Source organism: Platichthys flesus, chromosome 6 (assembly GCF_949316205.1).
Source record: "Platichthys flesus chromosome 6, fPlaFle2.1, whole genome shotgun sequence".
NCBI classification, from domain to species: domain Eukaryota; kingdom Metazoa; phylum Chordata; class Actinopteri; order Pleuronectiformes; family Pleuronectidae; genus Platichthys; species Platichthys flesus.
Window position 1 is genome coordinate 19918185 of NC_084950.1, and position 26629 is coordinate 19944813.

Below are 26629 nucleotides of genomic sequence, written 5' to 3' on the forward strand. Positions count from 1 at the left end.
GAGCTTTGTCCTTGTTTTATGTTGAAGTTTTCAGTCACTTAGGTGCAAACCTCCATCAAACCTTTCCCCCTTGTCTCATTATCAATTTGATAGCTCGTAACCTTATATTTATAATACAATATATAGTTGACTGATTCAGTTACAACACAGTTTAAAAGCTAACATGTCATCCCTCCTAAAATTGAGATGCCGACTTGCTTATATCACGCGTTTAACCCTAGAACACTAACGTTGGGTGTTCCTTACCAGAGCGAGGGTGGTCATGGGATTCTCATTGTCTTGCTGCTTTCTGAGTGGCGGGTGTCTTTGGGTAGCTTCCGTCTGCTCACTGACGTTATATAAGCTAGGCTTGTTTCCCTGCTCCCATCTCTAGTTTTTTCAATAGGCACGTGTTCGGGTAATTTTCACCCGATGTTAGTGTTAGAGGGTTAAATATTTTTTGAATGATGTAAGTTGTAAATGATGCAGGGGGACTTTGCCTTCACCGGACATGTCCCGGGAATGGCTGGACTGAGGAACAACTTTCCAGCTCTATTATTTTTTGGGGGGGAATTTTCTTTAAGGCCCCCCTAAATTTTCACTAATTTTAGAGCCTTTTTATAGGGAAACCCCAGGATACCTTTTTTTTTTTTTGTTTTATGAGATGTTGTATCAGGGGAAATAAAAGGAGAGTACTTCAAATTGCCATGTATTGTACATTAATATATTTTGATGAAGTATTTTTTATCGGGTATATTATATCGGGCAAAATTTTCCTTACTTTAGTGATGCTGTATCTAATTTTTACATTAGGGTTCTTGGGTTAAATAGATCCTGTCTAAACCTATGGCCTAAACATAATGATGGGCTTTTGTTCAGGTTGTAGTGATAAATATACACCAAACTTATTTTAGTGTCGACTGTAGCAGCGTTTTTTCAAAAAAATGTCTCTAATTATAATGGGGACATAATTTTGAACCTGTTGAGCGCCACAGCACCATCCATAGTTTTAACTGTATTGGCAGAGTTTCCCCTCTGGGGGGCAATCCAGACCGGGGTTTCTCCCTGGTGAAGCAACCGGGTCTATTTTTAGCCACAACGAGTCACTTAAAGCTTTCATGATATCTTTTTGTCTCTCTTTGTGTTTGTGCTCGGGTTGAGGCGCATGCAGAAACACAGCGATTACGAGCAATGCCAGAGAAAACAAGTCCAAATCTGACCCTCTAGAATAATTTCTCATTGAAAGCCTTGTTGTATTTGTCAATGACTTGATTAACTGGGCTCCTATATTTAATCAGTGCTGGAATTTACTAACAGCTTGGAAAGCCATCACACGGCCCCATTTAGCCTGATGCTACCCCATGCAATATGGTGTGTGGGGCTTTTGTGTATGCATTTGATTGTGATTCGTCAGTGTATTATGTGTTAGAGTCGCTTGTAATGGCCCAATTTCCTCTTGATTTCAAAAAATCTAAATAATAGTTTGAGCTTTCATCCACAGGTACAGGCTAAACGTTTTTTGCAGAGATACTGTACATCTTTTGGCACCAGCATCGTGGTGCGTTACAGGTCTGAGGGTTCCAATGCTCGTTTCAAGACACAAGGGGGCGGTGTTCAACCGAAATTAACTCGACTCAGTGTTCGTGACCAGGTATTTCCCTAATCAGCCAGTCAGTCAACCAGTCAGTCAGTCAGTCAGCTAGCCAAAGCCACACACACACACACACTCGGCTGAACTGAAAATAATCAAATAGTGGAGGAGGAGTGGGCGTCAGCGGAAACGAAGGCGACCCTCAGAGATTAAGATTGAGAGAAAGAGAGAAGGAGAAGGAAGGAGCATCTGTACGAGTCCATGTCAGAGTAGAAGTGAATGTAAATCAATAGTCCTGAAGCACTTGGTGGAACTCGATTGGTTTCTCACTTCATTTCCAACCTGATGTTGATCTTGATGTTGCATGAGGTCAGGCCACTCTTCACTTGTTAACCTCCTGTAGATGATGTGCTAGGCTGCGTCTATTTCACATCCTTACTCGACCTCTTGGTGTTTCCATCCAGGTCGAGGAAAGGTTGTTTAGAGAGTGTAAGGATGAAAATGGGGTTTGAACTGCATAAATACAGATATAGGCAATAGGTTTGGAACTATCCATGGTGCTGAACCTCTATGTTGTTGGGGATAAGGTTCAGTGGAAACTGTCCATGGTGCTGAATACGCACAAGATTTTGGCAGTGAGTTCAACTAGAGCTTTACTTACTTTAATTTCTGACATCAGGATCTTATTAATGCACAGACTTGCTCTAAAACACGAGAGACGTTTTTCCTTTGCCAAACTCAGGTATCAATGGTGTGATATTTATAAGCATGTGCAGACTCAGACATCTTGAAAATATTTAAATAGAGCTTGATTATAAGGAAAGGCTGGGTTTCTGATTGCCTGTTTGCACCAGTGTAAGGTCAGAGGTCAAAGTCAGCTCTACAAAAAATCTTGCTCAAGGACACTTCAAAGGGGGCTTGTGGTGGACGTCTACATACAGCATCGTCGGCTGCTTCTGTTTGGGCCTGGATTCAGCACCGTTAAAAATCATCACATTTCTATCATTGTCCCTCAGACTTGGAACCGTGATCGCTTTAAGTGCTGCGACCCTGAAATGGTGAAGCATCACAAGCAGAAGATATGTGCGCGGAAACATAAATCAGTTGTGAAATGGGAACTTTTTCTTCTCTTTTGTTAAAAAAATAAAAAAAGGCAAAGTCCGCCCCCTCATGTACGATGCTGGGAATAGTAACAGCACTGTGAGGCTGGGCTAAATATAGCAGCCAGTGAGTGTTAACATGTCAACTTCAGCAGGGGCGCAGGGAAGCGGCTGCTGCACGTGTGACCGCTGTGGATCTACAGAGTATTATGCTATATATAAACCAACCAGCCGTTCTCTCTGCTGCTTTGTAGATACTATATGCAAAACCAAGTCAATGGAGCTTTATTTAAAATTAAAATAAATGTTTTGATCCTTTTGTTGCACGGCACAAAATACACAAATGGCACAACATACAAGGCGGAGATGCCCCGGTTTCTTCATGGTGGACAATGGAGACAACATTGAAGAACTTAAGTCAGGAAAAAACACTTGAAGAGAAGCGGCAGATAAGACAAAAGTGTACATCATCAATTCATATAAGCTTTAATGTGAGCGATTCTGGAAATCACAAACCTTCTGAAATCACCATTAACCCGCACTGTTTATAAAACCTGTGAGATGATCAGCCGTTTCTGAATCTATGAGTGGATGCACGTGGGTGGAGGATGATGATGATGTGGGAGAGGAGGGGAGGTGTAGGTTATTCTTATCACGGCCGCCTTTCAGAAATAGAAGAAGTCTAAAAAAAAACAGACCTCATGAGTTCTTCTCAATCGAAGACGCTTGTGCAGCAAACCGTGCATTTCTATCTGTGATGGAGGGAGACTTAAAACACCCCTCCCCACCACCGCCCCTCCAGCTTTTAAGCCCAACCCGAACCACACACACAACAGTGTTACGTAATACAGCATGTGAATGTCAAGAGACAGAGTCGTGGAGAGAGATGAGGGATGGAGGAGGAGGAAGAGGAGGAGGGTGGGTTTATTTGGTTTATGCATATAGAGCTCCCAAAACTCAGGGAACAATGTGTATTCTGTTGTCCCCTGAGACTTGGCTTGTAACAGTAGATGTCAAACCCTCCTCCACCACCTCCACGCACGCAAAATCATGCACACGCAGGAGTTGGGTGACTCCAAAATGTATAGGAAGAACACAAAACAGTCCACAAAAATGGAGGTTAACAGCAGTAAATACAGTGCACCAGGCCTCCCACATTCATCCCGATTCTCCCTCCATTCACAGACTTTGGTCGGAGGAACCTTGTGAATGAGGTGGAGAAAGTGATGGATGAATGAATGACTGCACGAAATGAGTGAATGAAGAGCAGCAGCAGAAGAAGAACGTGACAATCCTGTAGCCATATATCTGCCAGTGGGCTTTCATTGCAGTTCGCCTTCTTTGCGGGGGGAAGTGCGGCTGCACGGGCAATAACCAAGCATGGACAGCAAACACATACAGTACACACACACTAACAAATTGGGGGAGAGGTGGGGGGCGAGCTTGCGTGTGCGTGCGATGCACATGTGACAAAGCGGTTCATAAATAATCAGCAGCTCTATTCATGCAGATCCCTCTCTTAGGGTGGTTTATTGTGTTCAGCAGGGCTCCCAACCAAGGATATGATGCTGAGCATGGCTGGTAGCCTATTGGAGGGAGAGGCTGGTAGGTAGAGGGGTAGGAGGTATGTAAACCTAAGTGGTGGTGATGTGTCTGTGTGTGTGCTGTGTAAAAAGGGGAGGGGTGGGGGTTCTATAAATAGCACTATAGCTCTGCTTCCATTGACATCATTTAGGCAGGAGAGATGGAAAAATAAATAGGGGGAGTGGAGGGGGGAGAGGGCGCAGGGATCCTTAATCTCGGCTTGAAATTCAAACAAAACCTGGCCAGCCGTCCCTCTGTACACACTCTCAACAAAAACGGTTCTACGACTCAGGTGAAGGTTCCTCTTTAACTGAGGCCTTCTCCAGCTTCTGTTGAATTCCTTTTTTAAGTGAGTGAATTATTTTATACAGCAAACCTAAACAAAAGGATTGACTTTATTCAATTTTATTATTCAGGCAAAGCAATGATGGTTTAAAACACCTAGTGTCAACAATTTTAGATTAAACCAGACAAAATCCCGAAAGAAGACAGTTAAACATTTTGTATAATGATATTGAACATATTTATAGTAAACCATTCTGTGTTAATTGGTTTTACTCATGATGGTTCATATCCTGGCATAGGATCCACTGATTCCTTCTTCTTAGAGTATGCTTTCCCTAATCCACTGGGGCCCAATAGTAAACATCAGACCAAAACACACACTGTTTCCTAGAAAGACGCAGCCCATGAGTTGGAATGGAAAGCCACAAGGCATACGGGAGGGGACATCAAACAAATTAAAAGGACCGGTGTGTATACAGCAGACAGACACACCAGAAGAGATCCAAGTGGAAAAGACCCTTGTGCACCCAAGGCAAATGTTTTGGAAGATATTATTATTGTATTGACATGGTAAAAAAAAAAAAAAAAAAGACAGGGCGGAGAATTGAAGTTCAATAGGGTGTACAGAGGCAGAGTTATTTTCATTTCATTATCAGGACTAACATATCCGCTCAAACAGGCTGACTGACTCATGTGTTTATGTTATTATGGAGGAGGAAAGCAGGACAGCACACTGTTTTTCCATGGTCGGAGTGTCTTAGTCACACCCAGGATCTATCTGTCTAATTCTGTCGTCAGCTTTTGCGCTGACCCCTGAATGCTGCGTGACTTTCACCAGATGACGTCTTCTATGATACATATCTCCCCATGTGCGTCCAATCACATGTCTTCAAGTCCGACCGTCTGTTACTGCAACAACGCTTGGTTACTTGTTATTGTTTGGTCTTGTGTTTCCCTCGCCTAATGTTCTCATAGATTTCTGTGATAAAAGTTTCCCCCCTCCATTCACAGAGGGATCAGAGGTCAGCTGCAGATATTTATATTCTCCAGAGCAGGACCACCTCAAGGTCGCCTGAGGAAACCCTCACCAGTTTGACTGACATCTATTATCCACGGTAACCTAAGGTTAGTGGTACAGTCATGCATATACGGGCATAGACAGAGCATCTTCCCTCTTTCTTGTTAATCACACACTCCATTCCCTTCTGCCAAACAGCACTCACACCCTTTCTTTAGTTTGTTTGGCTCATAATTCTCACAGCCGAAACCTGAAAGGTTTAGTGCTGTGAGAATTATGAATCATAACCAAAAGGCTTAATTCAATCTTAATGGTGAAGTATTTTTCGTCTATTATTTTGTCTCTGCCTGTCACTCTCCCTCCCTCCATGTTATGTATCTCCTCCTTCCGTCTTCGTTGTTTTCTTCTTCTCCTCATAACTCACACACCATTTCTGTGGAAAAGAAATAAAGAAAACTGAATGATAAACAAATGTCAAGTTTCAATTCAGTACCAAACATCTGCATGTGCATAGCTGTTTGATTGTTAAGTCATGAAATGGAGACTTATATCGGTTTACACTGTCATGTTATGGGGATTTTTCTTTCTTATGGAGACACAAATCAAGTCCCCATAATGTACATAAGGTGAATACATGTTTTAAAGTGGTGTTAAAGTTAAGGCTATGCAAGTAGTAACTATATGGTTATGGTTAGAGTAAGTAATACAAATCATAATTTATAACTACAGTTAAGATATTCCAACTGAAAGATAATGTTTTAATATAATTTGTCAAACATCCTGTAGTGTAGAGCTTGTAATGAGATTCAGCACCACGGACAGCTCATACAGACGAACCTGAGCTCTTGACAGAACTCTTCATCTGAAACAGTTTTCAGACGATGTATTTATTACCTTAAAACATTAAATATTAATATTAATATATATAAATCTGAATGGCATCATTGACATTGTCCGGTCGATCATCATTCATCTATTAAAATTGTATAAATGTTCCAAAGCAGCAATGATAACATATTTTTTGATAAAGAACAATGTTGAGTCCTTTAAATCCATTTGTCTGTGTAGTATTTGTGAAGGGGTAGGAAGTAGTGTAAATGGGAGGACCGCCAGAGAACCCAGGATTTTTTTCTGGATGTCCTCATTATCAATGTCTGTCTGCCCGCCTATCAGTCTGTCGGCCTGTCTGTCTGTTGACAGGAGGCACCACAGAGAGACAGACAGAGACACAGATGAACATATCTGACCTGTTTGCCCTGATTACTAAAGTAATTATTGTGTTGTTCATTTATTCACATATCGATTTGTCTGGTCTGGCTCTCGACCCCAGTCGGTTTGAAAATGGTGGCAGGGGGAGATTTGAGGAGGTTGTTGGTGGGTAAAAATCTGGGTAAAACATGCGATACACATGCACACACACCCACACACCCACACACACACACACATACACACCCTTCACCCCAAACGCCCGTAGATCACCACTCACAAGCCCCACCTCTCTCTCCCTCCCTGCCAGCTGAATTCATCTGATACTATTTTTGAAAGTCGGTGTCTCTAAGGGATACCTAATGACGCAATGACGTCAATGCAGGTCAATAGAACACTGCTGGATAAGAGGACCAGGGAGAGAGACACGCATAGAGAGGGAGAGAAAGGGAGAGAAGGAGAGGTCTGGTTGTCGAGACACTTTTCCAAAGCGATCACTCTGTTGAATCGGGAGTGTTTCTCCACTCCCTTAGATTTCCACATTTCTTTTCTTCAAATATGAATTAACTGCATTTCTCTGCTCTTCCGGTGCTTTTACTTTACCTCAGTCCTCGTTGCTTTTTAAATTACCCAAGGTTTTTATTTTCGCTTCCCGGCTGCAGATTTGCGCCGATAACAAGCGCCGACCATTTACTCGAGCTTCCCCTGCCCCATTCATGCTTTCCGTCTCAGTCTGGCAGTCATTCACACACGCGCGCTCGCGTGCCCGCACACTCACACACATACACACACAGTAGAGTCGTGTGGCGCGCCTCCTCCCCAAATGCGTAAAGTCCCACTGATTTGGCGCGCTCTTTCCATCAGCTGGCTGTCTCACTTTTGTAACTCTGTGTACACCCCCCCCCCCTCCTCTTCATCCACCGCCACCTATCCAATCCCAAACCCTGCACCCCCTCCCAGCAGCACTACCACCCAACCCTTCTTCCATTTGCTCCCTGAATCCTGAATGGCAGTGCCAAATATTTCAATCTCTGACAGAAGTGGGAGACGACGCTCATCGGACTGACCTGCTTTTTCTGTCCTGACGCAGGAGGAGAGAGTGTCAGCTGCCCTGCTCTCTCCCACTGTCTCCATCGTCTGCCTCAGACTGTTAAAAAGAGTTTAAAAAAAGAGGGGGAAAATCAAAAGGTAAGTGCGTTCTTCTGTAGATGGTGCGAATCCTGAGACAGAATGTGATGTACTAGTCAGGGGAGTTTTACAATTACACCATGCCTGCATATTTTGGGACTCGAGAAATGACCGCTTGATCTCTCAGGAGCAGGAATGCAGAATGTCAGGGAACGCGCATCCAAAATCCGGCTAGTCTGAATACATGTATTTGACCCAATGATCTCAATAATCTCAGCTTGTCTGTAATTTGATTGAAAAGCATACATGCCCGTTTGTGACAATTTTATTCAAATAATATCTCCTATTGGCTGCCCGTGAAACACACATGAGTGTTGTGGGACAAAGGGCAATCCGGCAGTGGGAACTGTATTCAGGAAGGTTATTTTTTTTATTGTGGGTGCGTATTGGCATCGGAGGGATTTTGCAGACACTCCAAGAGAGCGGGCTGCGGTAGTGCGTAGGAGTTTCACGTGTTGGGGATCCTCTGCTTTAGGCTGCCTTCTCTGCTCAGATGCCTTAGTAACAACTATTGGAGAAACAGAGAGAGGAGGAAAGTTTGGGAGAATATAAATTATTTTGATTCTGCTTCCAGGCGTAAAATCGGTGACGTGTCCGGCTGTTATGGCAACACAGGTTTCTACCAGAGAGAGTGTGACAGCGCGTCATTCATGTATATGTGTAACAAGACAGAGCTCGTTCTTTAATTTCATGCGCCTTAGTTCCCCCCTTGTAAACAACTTTTTGCAGCGGACTTGTGTCAATCCAAACGTGTTGCCAGCCACCCAAGGGTTACATGTTGTCTCCTTTTTTTTTTTTTTACAAGGCAGCAGTGTATGGTGCATTTCCAAATCCTGTATTATATCCGACTTGTGTGGTGTGAATGACACTATGTTTTCAGTTTAAACGGGGGGACGTTGTGGACGTTAGATACATCGACACTAAAGACAGACCGAGCTGTTCAGCACCACGGACAGCACCTCATGCGCGTGTCGAAGCCGAGTTCAGAAGAACTAAGTAGAACTTTGTTTTAGGAGTTCTACCAGTTTCACAGAATAATGTATCCACAAAGTCAATTTACTGTTGCCACCAACATAATGTAAAAATGCTTAATTTCAGTGTGGGTAGTCTTTGTTCATCTGTGAGTTGGTTTGTAAAAGTCAGTGTGGTTCTCTGCACATCTCGTTCTCATATTTTGTCGCAATATGAGACTTGCAGACTATTTTAGAGCTCTCTCAGTCTCAAATGAAGTCGGACAAAGTCGGACTTCAGTAATAAACAAGTCTGCTGCAACTTGATGGAGTCAGGAGGGCATACTTTTTAAAGGTGGTTTGGGTGGTTAAGGATGTAGAATAAGGGGGATCTCTGGCTGAGTTTGTCGACACCTGGCGTTGGTTTAGTATATAGCTCTGAGGAACCTCGCCTGCAATTCCCATTGATACTAGTACTCCCTGTTTGATGATTGTGGACAACTGGGAACAGTGCTTGTGTACACTTTCTCTGTGTAGGGAGGTTTGTGGGGTTGATGCTTGTGCTTGTGTCAGTATATAAGATATTGACAATCGTCTCGTCTTTTTGGCTTGACTGACTCATTGGCTCAAAAAAGAGCTAAACCAGAAGAAAGATAACAAAATATTTAGGGCATCAAACTGACCGTGTTCTCTTTGAAACTGTTGTGATATAGTGTAGATGAGGACCTGCTCAATCCGCTGAGTGTGCGTGTGTGTGTGCATGTCCCTATACAGGCACTCGCCAGCAGTCACGGACATACAGTTGGCCTACAGGCAGGGATAAAAATAGCACAAACCGATGCGTCGGGCGCAGCCCTTTCCCTCCTCACAGTCGACTTTTCGAGGCTGCCACTGACGGCAGTCTAACCAATTCCATCTCTAAAAATCCCTCCACTCCATCCTCCTCAGTGCACAGCACCCCATCCCATCCCGAAAAGTCTCACGAATCTCCACGCGGCACGAGCACAGATGGACGGCGTGGGGTGCAGTATGGAGAAGGACTTGCAATAAGGGCGCTATAGATGTGACAGGGGAGGTGGGGTGAGAAACGGAACATACTGTAGAGGGATGTTTGTTTTGTGCGCCTTTGCGTGTGCGTTCCCCGTGGGTCTATTTCCATGGATGAGCGGGGTCTAGTGCGTGGGCACGACCGAGTGAATACATTGGATGGAGGAGGCATCGGCTCGGTTCGCTGTGTTTTCCTCTCCCCTCTCCCCTCGGCTCCAAGATGCAGTGTTGTGTTCGCCAAATGCAGTGGTTGCTGGGATAAGAAACAAACAAAAAAAAAAAACACATAGCCAGACCAAAACAGCACCAAGGCTTGGAGACAGGGGAGGGAAGGAGGGGGGTGGAAACCCAGATGCTAGAGGAGGGTTTTCACAAGGAGATAACCCGCTCCATAGATACACTTTCCGAGCCCACACCACCCTCTGTAATATCCTCTTATATTTTTGTCATTAATTTTTCTCTCCATGGCACATTTTGCGAGAAGCTGATCATAGAGCGGCAACGTCTTTAATCAGGCTCCACGGGCTGTAAAGTGAGAGAATCTGAACGTGACGTCAATGCCTAGTAACTGACGCAGCCCTTCAACAAAAATGGCCTTTTTAATTTATTATTTTCTTTCCTTCTCGTCAGCAAAGCTTAATTGCAAATTTTCTCACAACGCCCCATCGGCTGAAAGAACAAATCGTTTTATGTTCCTTAGTATTTGAAGCTGTATGTCTTTTTTGCGTTCATGAGTTTCTCGCTGCTGAAGTGACACCGGGACGAGAAGCTTCTGATGAAGGCGACAAGACATCAGATAGTCGATGATACTGGCGACGACGACGAGTTCCACACTTCAGTTGTTTAGGAAGGGGGAAGTGTAGTGAGATTTCTGGGAGAGACGGAGCTTGTGGTGCGGCTGGTGGAGGCACACTGGGTTCCAAAAAAAAAAAATGACTGCAATGATGCAACGGAGGGATATCGTGTCTCCTGTGCAGAGTTGGAGAGGCACAATTAATCTCCCTTACTTGCACTTCACGTAACGTTTTTAAGCGATGCCGTTGTGAGTGTTTTTTCCTATTATTATTATCCTTCCTTTCACTGTGACCTAAAAATAGAAGCATAGTTTTGATGGTGCGCCAGAAATAGACTGACCGGTATCACTTGTATAAAAAAAAGGAGGCGATCCCGAGAAAACTTGGACGTAACACTGTAAGCCTACACATAATAACTAATGGAGGACTTAATCTGTTGCATATCTGGCTCACTTGGCACTGACATCTCAACCTTTTCTCTCTGTTTCTCTCGCCAGTCTAGGGAGAGGACTCGCTGCACCACGGTGAGTGAGACTCGTGCATATGAAACGTTAAAATTCCGTCTACTTTTGTGTTGTTGTTTTTTGCGTATGCTGCATGCTTTTGCTACTCCTCTCCTGTCTCATGCACGCTAATACACATCAGACTCCCTGTCGTGCAGACATGGGCTTTATACGTGTATGCTTTATTTTTGACTGTAGAACTACAGCATATTGATCAAATCTTCCTGTAGAGTAGGAATCATCCCTTTTGGTAAATAAGCAAGTGCAAAACTCCCTTTGTCTGTTAGCGCTGTTGAGTATCTGTAACATATTTATTTATTTTTTTGGTTAACCGCGAAAGTGAGGGTAACCCTTTTCTGATGAGTGCTCAAGGACTTCTTTCCCACCGTTTTCTTGTCTTTTTTGTTTATTTAGAGGAGTCGTACTGACAGAGGAGTGCCGCTGGATGAGGAGAAAAAAGAGGAGGAGGAAGAGGAGGAGAGACGGGAGTGAAGGAGCTGTTGCTGCAGCAGAGAACCGGCGCACCGCATCACGGGGGAAACCCAGGAGCTGTCCAGCAGCAATGGTGCTGAAACCACACCAAGTGGCGGTAGTGGGCTGTTACTGGTGATTGTTTTGGCTGTTTGTATGATTTGCGTGTGTGCGCGCGTGCGAGTGGCTGCGGAGGGGGGTTGTTTCCTGGCAGGCAAAAGCTTTATTTACTCCTGTTTGGAAACCAACATGCATCTATTTCTGAGCGACTACCTCTTTTATTGAAGCGACGCCTGAGGAGACATAATGACGCGCCACCGCCTCTTTTATAATTCGAGGGGAGACATTTGGGACGAAAATTGTGTTATAACGGAGCCTTTTCCCGCCTGTGCAGTTTGAACAGAGAGAGTGAGAGAGAGAGACAACGATAGAGAGATAGGGAGAGAGAGACAATGACATCGAGTGAGAAAGAGAGAGACAATGGTATAGAGTGAGAAGAGAGAGGTAGCAGCCGGACTGACTTGGACCAACTCTTCCTCTCCGGCTCACGTCAGTCCCGTAATTTCCTCCCGTGTCTGACCAAACCATGAAGGACTCAGTCTGATTTCTTCAGCCTCTCCAAAACCGCGGCTTCTTTCCCTTTGCGCTAAAGTGTTCAGCAGGTGGCTTTAGTTCCGAAGATCTTTCCACAACCATTTCCGTGCAGGAAACGAAAGGAGCGTCGGAGGAGTTTGAAGGATGGAAGCCACTCGTTCAAATAGGCACCATCGGTGAATTGGCTACTTTGACGGAAGAGAAGATTGAGTAGGCTACAGGCGTCTGCACAGTTCGGCAGCCCGACTGGGACACATGCCGGACCTGCGCGCTCGCACCCTTCAATCCCAGTCTGTGCAGGTCTGCATGCAGGCTACGAGACTAGCGTGTCAGAGGTGCATAGAAAATAAAAAAAACAATGACCACCTGTCTTATGATGTCCAAAATACTACTTACACTTCACCTGCGAAACACCCCACATACATACGCGAGCGCACCCAAATAAAGAAACACTAAATTCCTCATCGCTCAAAAACAGAGAAAATACACCGACTCGAGAGCGAAAAGAGAGGTCTCGCTCAATAATTCAAAAGCGCGCCTGTAATTTCGGTGGAAACAACACGGATCCCCGAGTCGTGACTGCTAAAGTGAGTAATGTGCGAGTTGGCTGCGTCAGGAGAGAGGCAGTCACTGTGCAGTGCAGACGGTGGGGGGAGAATCGTGACTGACTGGGCTGCAAATGGAGAGACCACCCAATAATAACAATACTAACAATAAAAATATATACATCCACAGTGGGGAGGGTGGCGGGCATAGCGGGATGGATAGGGTGGGGAAAGTGGAGTTCTAGGGTGGGCTTTCAGATTTTTTATAAGCTCTAACCCCCCTTCAATCCCAAATATCTCCTTTCTTTTCCCTGGGCTTGTTATTTTATTTCTGAGCCCTCACTGCCTGCTGGCACACCAACTAAAATGCAGACGAGTTTCATCAGTGACAGTGAGGCAGGGAGAGAGAGAGAGAGAGAGAGAGAGAGAGAGAGAGAGAGAGAGAGAGAGAGAGAGAGAGAGAGAGAGAGAGAGAGAGAGAGAGGAAGAGGAGGATGGAAGGAGGGAGGGAGGGAGGGAGACAGACAGACACAGAGAGAGAGAGAGAGAGAGAGAGAGGAGGGGGGGGGGTATATTAGTTCGACATCACACCTTGTACAATCAAGGGAGGGGGGTACAAGAGGGGGTCTGGATCCAGATCGTGACCCGGCCTCCACCTCGGTATATGTGCAATAAGTTGCAGGTGCAGAGGGGAAGTTGAGGCTTGTTTATATTATAGGAGGATGTTGCAATGGCCACTGAACTAAATGAATGGAACCGTTTGAGGGGGAAATCAGGTAAGTTTATTCTATCTATTCCATTATTCCATTGCTAAATTTGACTTAAGAAATCCTATTAAAGATGGTTTGAACTCAGAGTGTGAGAGTGAGTGATGTATGAACTCTCCTGACTGTGATGCTAAGTAACGTGTTGTGGTTTTTGTTAAGTTAAATCCGATGCAGCAATATATTACTGTGATTGTGTTTGGTCTCAAGCTTAAAAAGGTGAAGTTGCAGTCCGGAGCTGGATACCCCCCTGCGATATATATATATGTTTTACATTGGTACCCTCCGGGGAACTCTTTAGGTGGCCAGGAGTCGCCTCAGATGCTTCTTGGTCTGTTGTGACGCGGGGTGGAGTTTCTGTGCGAAGCTTCCCACACTTTGCATTTCTGAATTTCACTGTCATATCATTTTTTTTGCTTTGATATGTTTGCATCTGCAACGAGGACAGAAAAGAGCTCGTTCTTTGTGATGAGGTGAAAATGGCCCCATGTCGCTTTCCTAGATCTGTATCAGTATTTTGATACTGTCATTGTTGTATTATTTATCACGATATAAACCGTTTTCAACCACGCTCCGTCAGCGCAGCCTCGCTTCAGACGCCCCCTGCAAGCGCGTAAAAAAAGAAGAAAAATGTAAATACATCTTAAGGGACAGTCGCAATAAACGCTGATGCCCCATATCAATGCCCATAAGTCCACACTCTCCTGGTATAGATCACAATTTGGTGAGCGCTGTCTATTTATTTTTTTTCTTTCAAAAAGGGGGGTCCCTATATGAGCGAGACGCCGGTTGGTTGATGACGAGTTTTGGTTTGCTCCAATCAGATCCCTCCCTGCTCTCTATTTATTGCCAGCAGTTTACAGCCTTGCTCCCTCCTCACCCAGAGCTCTGGAGCGGCTGCAGAGAGCCAGCACTTCACTATAGGGAGACACACACCCTCACGGACCAGGGAATATTATACACAGAGAGAGGGAGAGAGGGAGAGAGGGAGCACACTGACAACAGAACGCATCGATGCACACCTTCCAGTGATCACACGGGCTTTGCACACAACCGAGCGCGGTTGGATAAAAAACAGGAACGGAAGAAAAAGCAAGGAGAGGAAATTATGAGGGAGAGAGAGGAAGCAAGGGTAGAGGGATGGATGAGGGAGGAGAGCCGAGATAGAGGAGAATTCAAACTGGTGAAGGAGTGGAGGAAATCAAAGCGCAAGGACCTTGGACAGTTTCTCGGTTGCAGCGGCAGCATCCTTGGCACCCGGAGCCCCCCTTCTCTCTCTCTTTCTCTCCATCCTCCATCCATCCATCCTCTCCTCCTAGTGTGTGTGCGCGCATGTGTGTTGGAGGGACACACTCGCCTCGGGTTGCCGATGGCTGGAGATACAATCAACCGAGCTGGGATGGGAGATGCGTTCACGGAAGCGAAAAGAAGAGCAGGTGTCACGGAGTCTCCGTCGGAGCAGCGGATGACCATGTCCTTCACGAATCTTTTTGCGGTCTGGGCTTGCTGTTCATAACTATTAATCTGGGAAGCCCTTACCCCAAAAAGCATTTGCGGAGGGCGCAATCGCCGAGACTTCGACATCGGTAGACGCGGCTCCACTCTTGGAATTTTACAACCTTTCCTTTTCTAAAGGGCTTGTTTCATTTTTCTGCTCGAATTTTATTTTTGCAATATTGTTGTCGTTATTTACTCTTGTCATTTCCGTCATTGCCATAGCAGGGGCGCTTTTGTCAGGGTTGTTTTTCAGCCCTATGCGTGTGTCATCTTTTTTTTCTTCTCGTCAACAGTTTAGGTCTTTGTTAGAAATTGTGGCACAGATCTGCAGCCAAGTCGCGCCCAAGTTTTTGCTCAAACTCTTGCGAGGTAAAAAAACAAATGTTTTTGGTGTTCATATCAAAAACTAAAAAACATGTTTTCGGACCCAAAACTTGAAATCATGTGAGATTAAGTCATCAATGCAGCCAAATACACCCCCAGAGCCCGGGAGACAGTGGCCCCTGCACAGCAGAGCAGAGTGTCAACACGGGGAGAGACCCTTTGCAAGGCACACAAGTAGCACGTGGTCAAAACATGGGAGGTGTGTGTGTGTGTGTTTGTGTGTGTGTGTGTGTGTTGTTGGAGGGTGGGGTGCCACTTGGATGTCACGGAACCCCCCAACCCGTCCCCAAAAAATGTTAGAAACACAAAACACACACAAAGACACACACACACACACACACACACACACACACACACACACACCTGTAAGGACGATATGCAAGGGATTCCCCAGCATGGCCATCATCCTATCATAGGGAGAAGCCTATATTGGCAGATGGGGAGGGATGAGGATGAGGAACAGCTGCAATCGCTGCCTCATATGTGACCGAGCGACTCTATGTGTGTGTGTGTGTGTGAATGTGTGTGTGTGTGTGCGCGAACACCCCCATCCCACCAAGCAAACGCAAAAGTGTCTCCCTCCCAGTTTTGTGAATCCACCTCAAGCATCGTAACCCCCCCCCCCTACACACACACACACACAGACACACGCACAGACACGACTTCGCCCGTTCACTCAATGGACTCAAAACAAAAACAAAGGGAGGAGAAGAAAACGAACATGTCTGCAGCTTGTTGGTCCCCTCCATATAGTTCTGCGGCACAGCAAAAGCAGCCAGAGAGAGAGAGAGAGTATGTTTGTGTGTAACAGTGATCTCCGCGATGAAAACAAAACCCAGAGATGAGCATTTCCCACTTTGAAACACAGAGTAAAAGGAGCAAAGGGAGTTGCAACTCAATTAGGGAAGGAGAAGAAGAAGTGATGCCCAGCTTGTTGTAGAATCGTTGTCCCGAAACTGTACCACAGAGCATTAATGTGAATAATCATAATTCATGTTGCATTATAGGGCCAAATAGGAGGCTCAATAATAAATTATCTCCGGGGTGGAATATGAGCCCCCTCCCCTTTTACGCAGCAAGCCATAGGAGGTACAGGCCCTGAAGCTTGGCGAGAAAATATAACGTCATGATGGGAAAAAAAAGTGCACGTCATGGAGCAGAAAGTGATGAAAATGAAATCAGAATAAGAGCGTGTTAGATGGGTGGTCAACTCTGCGTTTTGGCGACGACGTAGAGTTTGCAGAAAAGACAATTGGTGAGTTAAAAAAAAGGTGAGCAAGACGCACACGCCTTTTTTTTAAAGGAAGAAAATGACAAATAAAAAAACTAACAGGTGTGTCTCCGCGAGTGACGTGGTGTAACCCAAGCCCTGACCCGGTGAGATCCGCGCAGGCTGCAGCTGCGTGAACCCGCCTGTTCCACGTTGGTCACCGGGAGATACGCATCCACACAAGCGGCCCAAAACGTATTGTAGAGCAGGACCACTATCGAGCTTTACGTGACAAAGCAAAACAACAGCGTGACCTCTGACCTGTCTTTCTCTGTGGCGTTTTTAATGCCTAAAGCCAGAGTTGCGTGCAGGACAAGGGAGGCTCTCTGTTTAATGACTGCGGATGTGAGTTAACCTTATCTGTCTCTTATGGTTGACATATAGACTCTTGGATTTACTGTGTGGATTTGTACCAGGGCTGTCAGTCTTTTCTGATATAGTTCCTTTTTGTGTCACACATGTGCATGTGTGTGTGAGGTTCTTTTTCTGTATTACCAGCAACAAAAGTTGATTTCATTGTTAGGAAACGAAATCAACATGGCAGGTCCTTTGAAAAATGTATTTAATAACAGTAAAATACCACAGGATAAAAACTAAAACTAAAACAAATGAAAGACAGCCATTTAAAAAATATATAAACACTTGATGGATAAATCCAAAAGGTTTAAAAAAATTAGTATTAAACTTGCTGAAATTACTCAAATGTTCCCTGGTAGATAATAACCAGCATTAATTTAACAAAACAGACGATTGTTCTTGCAGTGGGGCTACTAAAATCCAAATGTCTTTTTTGGGTAAGAAAATTCAGTAAGGGCAATGTTCTAGTCATGGGGGGGGGGGGGGGGGGGTTCTTTGCGCAAGCGCACGTTTCCTTGGTCACTTTCCTTTACTTAACTTATAGCAGCCGTTTATCCCTCCTTGTTTAATAATGGTCTTCCCGGCCATTGGGCTGCTCAGGCTCACCAATGAGGGCTGCTGGTCCTTCTTGAGGGTCAGGTGGTTCAGCCGGAGCTGGGTCTCTTGTGTGTGCTTCCAGTGGCTGGGTAGAGCTTACGATCAAACCAGGAAGCCACCGACTGGGAGGGGGCAACTGGTGTGGCTGGTCAGATATGGGGGGTTCTCTTTTGACCACTAACGAGACCACCACAGCAGAGGTGCCAGCTTGGCTTGTTTGTTGTAACCTGCCTGACCCCTTTCTTGTCTGTGCTGTGATTGCTTCTTAGCTGTCCACAGGTAGTGAGTGTGTCTCCCAAAAACACCACATAGTGCAGGGTCATACCTGTTGTGTTATTGTAGGCCTGGATGAGGGCTTGCATTAGCATTTACTCGCTCTCAGGACAGGTGCATTTAACACTGCTCTTTTTAGATGGTCAAAAGCTTGATGGCACTCTGGAGACTAGCTAACCGGAGCTGCCTTTTTCTTTAAATGTGTGTCAGAGCATTTAATGGCCTTGCGATCTTGGAAAAAGCAGGTATGAAAAAGGGATAATTTAGCCAAGGAAATATTTTCTGCACAGGTGTCGTGCATGAATTTGAAAATCAAGTGAAAACACAACAACATCATCCAGATAAATCAACAGGGAGTCATTTACCAAATGTTTCAAATTGCATCCGTTCAAGCTCGTACCAGCCGAAAGGTGTGGTAAAGAAAGTCTTCTCTCTGTCAGAAGGTCAATTCCTACCTGCCAATAGTCGCTTGCCAGGTCCAGTGTGGAAAACCATCTGGCAGCTTTGAGTCCAGTCAATAACTCCTCGATGCAGGGTAGGGGGTAAGCGTCCTATAGTCTACACAGAATCAGCAGCTTCCATCCCCTTTCTTGACAAATACAACAGTGGCTGCTGTTACAACCGACAGGGTCGTAACAGCTGCCCAAGGGCTTGCACTCTCCCTCACCACACAACTGTCCAGGATGTTCTGCAGCAGGTTTGCAGCCTGGTATCTGTGTCTCACAATCCCAGTGCGGCTTGAAAACACATTTGTCCATGCTGTAGCAGGCTTGCCATCTACCCCTGTTGGTCGGGAGTCAGCTCGCTTCCTTGAAAAGACATCACAGGATGTAGCTTAATGTTAATATTGACACCCTCTGTGACCCCTACCAGCCTTCACCCTAACTCCAGTACGTCTGGCGCCACACTGTTGAGAATCAGCTCCAGTTCCCCTTGTATGTCAGCTGTAGCCATTTCTGTCACTTGGGCCAATGGCTGGCGCTGAAGGATCTCAACTGGTAAGGGATGGGGTTGCAGATCTAGATCGAGATTAGTGTGGTGAGGGTTCTGTGGTTTTATTACGTCTGAAGATGAAAATTTACTTCAATTTCATCAGATTCTGCTGCAACAAAGTTTAACCCTGAGCCTCTAGAAGTGTTTTGTGGACTCAACACTTCACCCACCCCCCCATCGGCATAATGGTGAGACGATGATGGGTGAATTTTCTTTTATTCTGTGAACTATCCCTTTTAAAAGCTGTGCTTTTTCGGTCAATCCTTGCATGAGGTTCAGATAGTCACAGCTGTGTAGTGTAAAAACAGCAAACACAAAAACTACTTGAAACCGTGAAACGTATGGCAACACACTTTCACAATGCAGACTGCATCTGTGCAGACGGTTACATTTCACCATGCGTCTTTTTGTTTTTTCTGTCTTACAGGAGGCAACAACATGCAAAACCATAACAGAAGGACAAAGGTGGAAACCTGGCGAATTGTGTCGACCCCGCTTCTGCTGCTGCTGCCCATGATGATGATGATGATGATGATGATGATGATGATGATGATGACGATGACGCTGTTGGAGCCTCCAGCTGTGCACCGGAGGAGAAAAATGGGGAGACCCACACTTATGGATGTTTTCAACGAGGAGTGCAAGGACAGAAAAAAAAAGGATACCGAACTCCCCCCTCCTCCCACTTCTTCCTCATCCCGACAACAGGTAATTTACGGCCCGAGATATGTGAGATAATAAGCAGGATGACGTCAAACCCGAATCGCACCATAATTTGCATTTTGCGTATATAAGGCTCGTTCGTTGCATGTGTCTTGCGCAGAGGCTCACATGCTTGGATTTCCTAGTCTTCTTCTTTTATATCAACTTATCGCAGACCTAAAATGGTCTACAAACGTCATGAATTAGTTTTTTCCCCACATGTTTAATTATTCTCTTTAACATGGAACATTAATGTTGCTTTGATGCACTGAGACGCTCTGTAAACTCATCCACAAATGATGCGTAAAGTTATAATAAAAAAGCCATGTAGCACACCTGGGAAATCTCGACAATTGTTGGTGGTGTGTGTTGGCGAGATAAGTGTCCTGTCATGTCTGGTGTAATATCCAAAATTAGATTAGTATGGTTTTTTGTTTTGTTGTCCCGAATCTTCAACACAACTCAACCATTTATCAGAGAAATCTACACTATATCTTATCATATTTACTACACAGGCAAAAACATGTGTCCAGGCCAATGTTTATAATGTGTGAAATCCCCTGGTTGCAGTTAGATTCAGTGGCTGGCTTATTGAGCTGTGTCTTGGGTGTCAAGATGGACAAAAGTATAGCCAGTGATTATAAATGTCTATTGAGCAGGAGTGAGTGTCCGTGTGTGTGACTGACTGTAGCGTGCACTGTATTTGCTTTTGCCCTCTTCGGGTTTTGGCAGCATGCCGTAGCTGTAAAGTCTCCTCCCAAGTACCTGCTCTGTCACTAGTCAGTGTGAGTCATCATTTCGTAGACAGGTCCCGCCACACCTCATCACGTTACCTCTTCTCGTCCTTGTCCCAGCACTGTCATAAGGAACAAAGTCCATGTGGCTATTCGAATTATAAAAAAAATCCCTCCCTGTTTCTTCATGCGGGGGTTTGTTAGTTATTTTCCATTTGCACTGGCGATCCAGCAGGGGAGATCAAATATAAGTGAATACAAAATAGGATCATGTCGTTGTATGAGTGCTGATTTGATAAGGGTCATTGGACTTGACCTCTGCGGAGACCTTTCATTTGATAGTGCGTCATGTGCTCCTTGCAAGCCCCTCCCACTCGGTTTGATAAACATGTGGTCTTACTCTTTGCCCAATAACAGCAACAAAATTGATTTTCACAGATGTTTTAGCATGTGTGCATGTGCTGTGTAGATAAAAAAAAAAACACCAGTGGAAAAGTCGTTAATAAACAGTTGGCTACAACATACATCTTTGTAACATAACACACATTTGAATTTTCAATCCGCAACCAATTGTCAATATAAATTGTCATGACAGCAGGGTTGGGTCATAGCTTTCTGTCCAGAAAATGAACAAAGCCAAAGTTATGCTAAATTGTTTTCATTCACTATTTCTATACACATTCCAAGTTGGCTATGGACATGTAGATCTTTTTGGTTTTTAAGTTTCCATCCCTGATATATTTGCCTTCATCCAAATACAACAGAGGAAATTGGGTTGTTCTTTACATTTAAATGACCAGTGTCACCATTCATCAGGATAATCCACCAAACACAATGACAAAGTGTCAACGCTCTGGGCACAAAAAAGAAAATTCCATTTACCACCACTGTGTTTGAATTGAGGCAAAAATATCAGAAATGGAAATATCTAAACCAAAAGAATCTGCATTTCTACAATACACGTATGGTATTTATGAATAATCATTGTGTTCAAAACAATCAAAATAACTGACCACAACTGAAATTTTCCTTCTGTTTTGTTCAGAGCATTGACAATTTTAAATAGAGAGTGTTCCCAATCATCAGGATAATCCACCACACACACTGTAAACAGATGTCATTGGGATTATTCCTTTGGTAGAATAATGTTGCTGTTAAATTTTGAATTTGTTTTCTCTCCAAAGGATGTAAACTAAACTCCAGTTACAGAAATCTCAGAGCTTAGGTCAAAACCTGGACAGATACAATCAAAAATATCTATGCAGTGAGAGACCCCTATGAAACAATGTTTAATGGGATATGTAAATTAACCTTTTAAATGTACATAAGAATAACTGGTTAAGTAGAGTCCTCATTTTCTTGTGTTTGTAGTCGCAGCACAAAGCCACAGTATTTTGGCTGTAGGCTGCAGGAGCTTTACTCAAATTATGTGTTGTTTATTTTGGTGTTTGCTTCATTGTCTTTACTCTGATCACTTCAGTAAACGGGATGCTCACGTCTTTGCGTCCCTCTTGTGAACTGCGCTCAGAATATTTCCGACATTGAATCACTATGATTCTCAATCAAACTGAGGGAATTGGTCAGAGTTTGTGTCCAACAGTTTAAGCTGCTAACCTGATGTTAACACTCTGGAATCATGTATCTGTAGTGAAATAGTATACTGTTTATGGCTGCTTTAACTCATATATTTAAACACTGCTTAGACTGAGTACAGGTGAAGGCACAGTAAAACAGTGATTAGAGGATATACCCGTAATCTAATCATTAAGCTTCCATTATATTGTCTCATGACGTTTGATTATTTAACTGCTTAAACAGTTCTAAATATACAACATCAATAACTACTGTGAAATACAGCATTTGCTGGACTTTTCATTTTCCCTCATACCATCTAAAGTATATTACGCAGAAAGTTTGACCTGAAACAAAGTGTTAAGCGAGCGTTTATATCTACGCAGTGAGAGACCCCTATGAAACAATGTTTAATGGGATATGTAAATTAACCTTTTAAATGTACATAAGAATAACTGGTTAAGTAGAGTCCTCATTTTCTTGTGTTTGTAGTCGCAGCACAAAGCCACAGTATTTTGGCTGTAGGCTGCAGGAGCTTTACTCAAATTATGTGTTGTTTATTTTGGTGTTTGCTTCATTGCCTTTACTCTGATCACTTCAGTAAACGGGATGCTCACGTCTTTGCGTCCCTCTTGTGAACTGCGCTCAGAATATTTCCGACATTGAATCATTATGATTCTCAATCAAACTGAGGGAATTGGTCAGAGTTTGTGTCCAACAGTTTAAGCTGCTAACCTGATGTTAACACTCTGGAATCATGTATCTGTAGTGAAATATTATACTGTTTATGGCTGCTTTAACTCATATATTTAAACACTGCTTAGACTGAGTACAGGTGAAGGCACAGTAAAACAGTGATTTGAGGATATACCCGTAATCTAATCATTAAGCTTCCATTATATTGTCTCATGACGTTTGATTATTTAACTGCTTAAACAGTTCTAAATATACAACATCAATAACTACTGTGAAATACAGCATTTGCTGGACTTTTCATTTTCCCTCATACCATCTGAAGTATATCACGCAGAAAGTTTGACCTGAAACAAAGTGTTAAGCGAGCGTTTCTAGCCTGATGTCACCCCCACCTGTGTATGACAAATCACAGCATGTGCCTAAATACCCAGCAACAATCTTTCCCTCTTGTTCACAACAAGCTGCCAGTCCAAAGTTATGTATAGGGAGATGACATCACGGTTAAAACTGAGACCAATGGGCTAGCAGGCCACAGGATGCAAAAGTCAGAGTTACGAACAACACTGCGCTAACAATTCAGCGCACACAGTATACATTGTATAAAGATAATATTAATTCATACTATTTTATTAATATTTATTTATGAATTCATCTTAAAGATATATCCAGGGAGAGATCAGAGTGTGGCTTAACCGACTTTTTTACATCTGCACATGTTGACGTAACCACAAGTTATGTGGTTGACTTTTTCCATAAATTGATCAGTGAGAGACATACGTGGTAAGACAGATATCAGAGATAGATTTTTTATTCTGTGAGCAAAACATAATTTGAAATGCAGTAGCAATTTCTTCCCATAAAATTATTACTTGTATGGGAATCAATGTTTTCCCTGGTCTTCACCCAACGACCCACCACGTCAAGCCTCTATGTTGAACTGAAGTCGTGTTAAGATCAGATGTGGGCATTAATTGTTTGTGTGTTTGTGTGTGTGTGTGTGTGTGTGTGTGTGTGTGTGTGTGTTGGGGGGGGGGGTTGTTTCATTTGCATTTAGTTTTTGTTCTGTAGAAGGAGAGGGGCATTGTTGGTGTGTGTAGGTGGACGAGAACATTACAAAATCAACCATCCATTTTTTTTTTGTGTGTGTGTTTAAGATATATGTGATCGATCATACCAGCCACAATAAAACATTTCATTTTCTTTCTGGTGTTTAAATAAGGATATAAGGGTATGATCATAAAGGAAGAGCCTGGGAAAAGTTTACATTTATCTAAAGCAAATTTTTTTAAGGCTCAATTCACACTACTACACCATCGTTTGAAAACGTTGCTACAGATGCACTTCCTGTCCACACTACTCCAGAGCTATAGATCTGATGAGAATGTTAGGTTTGAAAAAGCTTTTGGCCCTGTTTTTGTATGAATACACCAGGAAAGCATTTTTGTCTGGATGGGCAGAAACAGGGATGTTTGGAAACAATAACAAAGAAACTCAAAACGCAAAAATGTTTGTCGTTCCAGTCCTATCAATGACCCTCTTTCAGGCATGTTGCTGACCCTGTTGTCTTTGCTAACAGCTGTTGTGAAGTTAAATTCTACATTTAAATATGAACTGTTTGCATGCGTTGGAGACGAGCTATCATTCGAGCAATCTATAAACAATTCTGTAACTGTAATCAGAGATGGGCAAAAATACATCAAAATGTATTTTGATACAAAATACAAAATACCCCTCAAATAAATGTATTAAAATAAAATACAAAATACTGGTAGCAGAAAATGTAATATATATATAAATATAGGAAATACTTTTTCTGGATTTTCGGTTTTAACACAATTTGGTATAGCAGAGCATTCAGGTTTGGGATGTATAATGTACACAAAGCTCTGGTGAACCCCACAAAAAAGAAGAACAGTCACTGAATGTCAGTGTAACTAAGCAGAGCTATAAAAAGACAACAACTTGGTTGATTATGTATATATATATATATATATATATATATATATATATATATAAATGTATTAATGAGTAAACAGCCCAAAAACTTTGGCAAGAAAATATTCATCACATATGAATAGCACACAGTAGGCCTATGTATACTATGAAAGCAAAATAGAGAATTAAAACCAGTTTTACACAGGTAAATAGCCTAAATAAATTACTGTGAATAAAGTTCTGCACAGAGAAATGAATAAAAATAAAAGCTAAATAGTAAATCAATACAAACGTGAGCAGGTAACTTAACAAGTGAGTAGCCTACTTACTTTTCTTTTACTGAACCTTGGCCAGTGGCATGGTAGGCTGCATAGCTATATATAACAGTGTTAAGTGTCTAATACAGGTTCATACTGACATATTTATGACATAATAATCCTTCCATTTTGGTTCTTGAGACCCAACCACTGATATGGCTTTATGACATTCACATTGAAAAGATAAAGCAAAACTTGTAATGCAGTGCAAGATGAGATGGTCAGACGTCTCTTGATAAGGTTATAATGAAAATTCTAGCTCCCAATCTCCCTCTTCCTATAGCTAGCTACTCAACTGATAAATTAACTTGCTAAACACTAGCTATGCACTAGCCTAACCAGCACGCTACCGTCATTAGCATGTTAGCATCGATCGCTAGCTTGATATTAAAACAATCACCATGTATTTACGATAGGCTATATAATGTAGCCAGACCCTGACATAAGTTATACATCAAGCTTCTTTGACATCTGTCACACTCAGATAGAATATTTACCTTGACAGACAATCTGTTGAACTTGAAGATCTGAAGACTGAACTCGTGAACTGCTTTTTGATTAGTGGAGAAAGTATTTTGAATATTTTAAATACAAAATGACTCCACACTAAAGTATTTTGTTACAAATTACATTTGATTTTTATCAGCACTATCAAATACAAATTACAAAATACTTAAAGTACTTGAAATACTCATTTCAAATACAAGTAATTGAAATACGGCCCATCTCTGCTAACAATTAATTGAAATACTAATGTTGCAGTATTGTGTTGGGGCTTTTACCACCATGTCAGCCATGTACTCAAACTGCACGACCCAACTGAAATGAAATGTGTCCAGATAAAGACCATAATGAGCAAGGTGAAAGTTTCAAGGATCTCTTTTAAAAGCCTGCGATGAAGTTTTGGCCGTTTGTCCCCAGGGAGTTGTTTAAACAAGCTTCCTTTGGTGAAAACGTTTAACTCAATGTACACAGAAACAGGAACATGTTTACCCTCCTCTTAAAACATGACAGTTGAGATGCTCCAGGCTTAACATTTCAAAGAGTAATTCCTGATAGTAATTCTATAAAGATATCTCCATTCAATGGACAGACTACTTTTTTCTATGGACTTAATTAAAAAAAATCTGGGCAACGTAATAGTTAAATCGACATCAGACATCAGACGCATGCCAGTCTACGAACAAATGTATGACAAGGTTTAAATAGATTCAGCCAATGACGACAAGAGGTTGTGATACAAACGCATATTCTGCTCCCTGAATTTGAATGTGAAATCTAAAACTAACCAAATCCAATGTGAACAATGTAACGAAGACAAGAACCTTGGTTCGGGCTTTCTGGTGTGAAAACGCCCTCATTTACTTCATAAAGGTCAAAAGGACTATAAAGTAGTGGCCTATTGTTTTCATAAGTATAATAATGCGTCTGTCACAAAATACACTGTGTGTTGTGACAAGGAGGTTGAACTTTAATGATTCATTGCTTCTATAGTATCAGTGAGAAACACTCAAGTGGAATTACAGATCATAATGAAATCTGGGGTCATTTTCAGGACTACGTCAAAAGTTAGGTTGTCACCACTCTACACTTGTTTATTTGTTGGTTTGTTTGTAAGATTATTACCACATAGATGACTACGAACCCTGGTGGAAGGATGCAGTTTGGATTTGGGAAGAACCT

General features: G+C 43.0%; 1 long non-coding RNA gene across 4 annotated transcripts in view; it reads left to right on the forward strand.

The window, feature by feature from the left end:
• Window positions 1-7682: 7682 nt before the first annotated feature.
• The window catches only part of LOC133954819 (uncharacterized), a 31163-nt gene continuing 12216 nt past the window's right edge, over window positions 7683-26629 (forward strand). Inside the window, exons 1-4 of one of the 4 annotated variants that reach the window (XR_009920829.1) lie at window positions 7683-7951; window positions 11240-11266; window positions 11660-11851; window positions 19418-19698. This is a non-coding gene — a long non-coding RNA (uncharacterized LOC133954819). Of the gene's footprint in view, window positions 7952-10349; window positions 11140-11239; window positions 11267-11659; window positions 11852-19417; window positions 19699-26629 lie in introns of those variants that run through there. The other 3 variants (XR_009920826.1, XR_009920827.1, XR_009920828.1) reach the window with 3 other exon arrangements.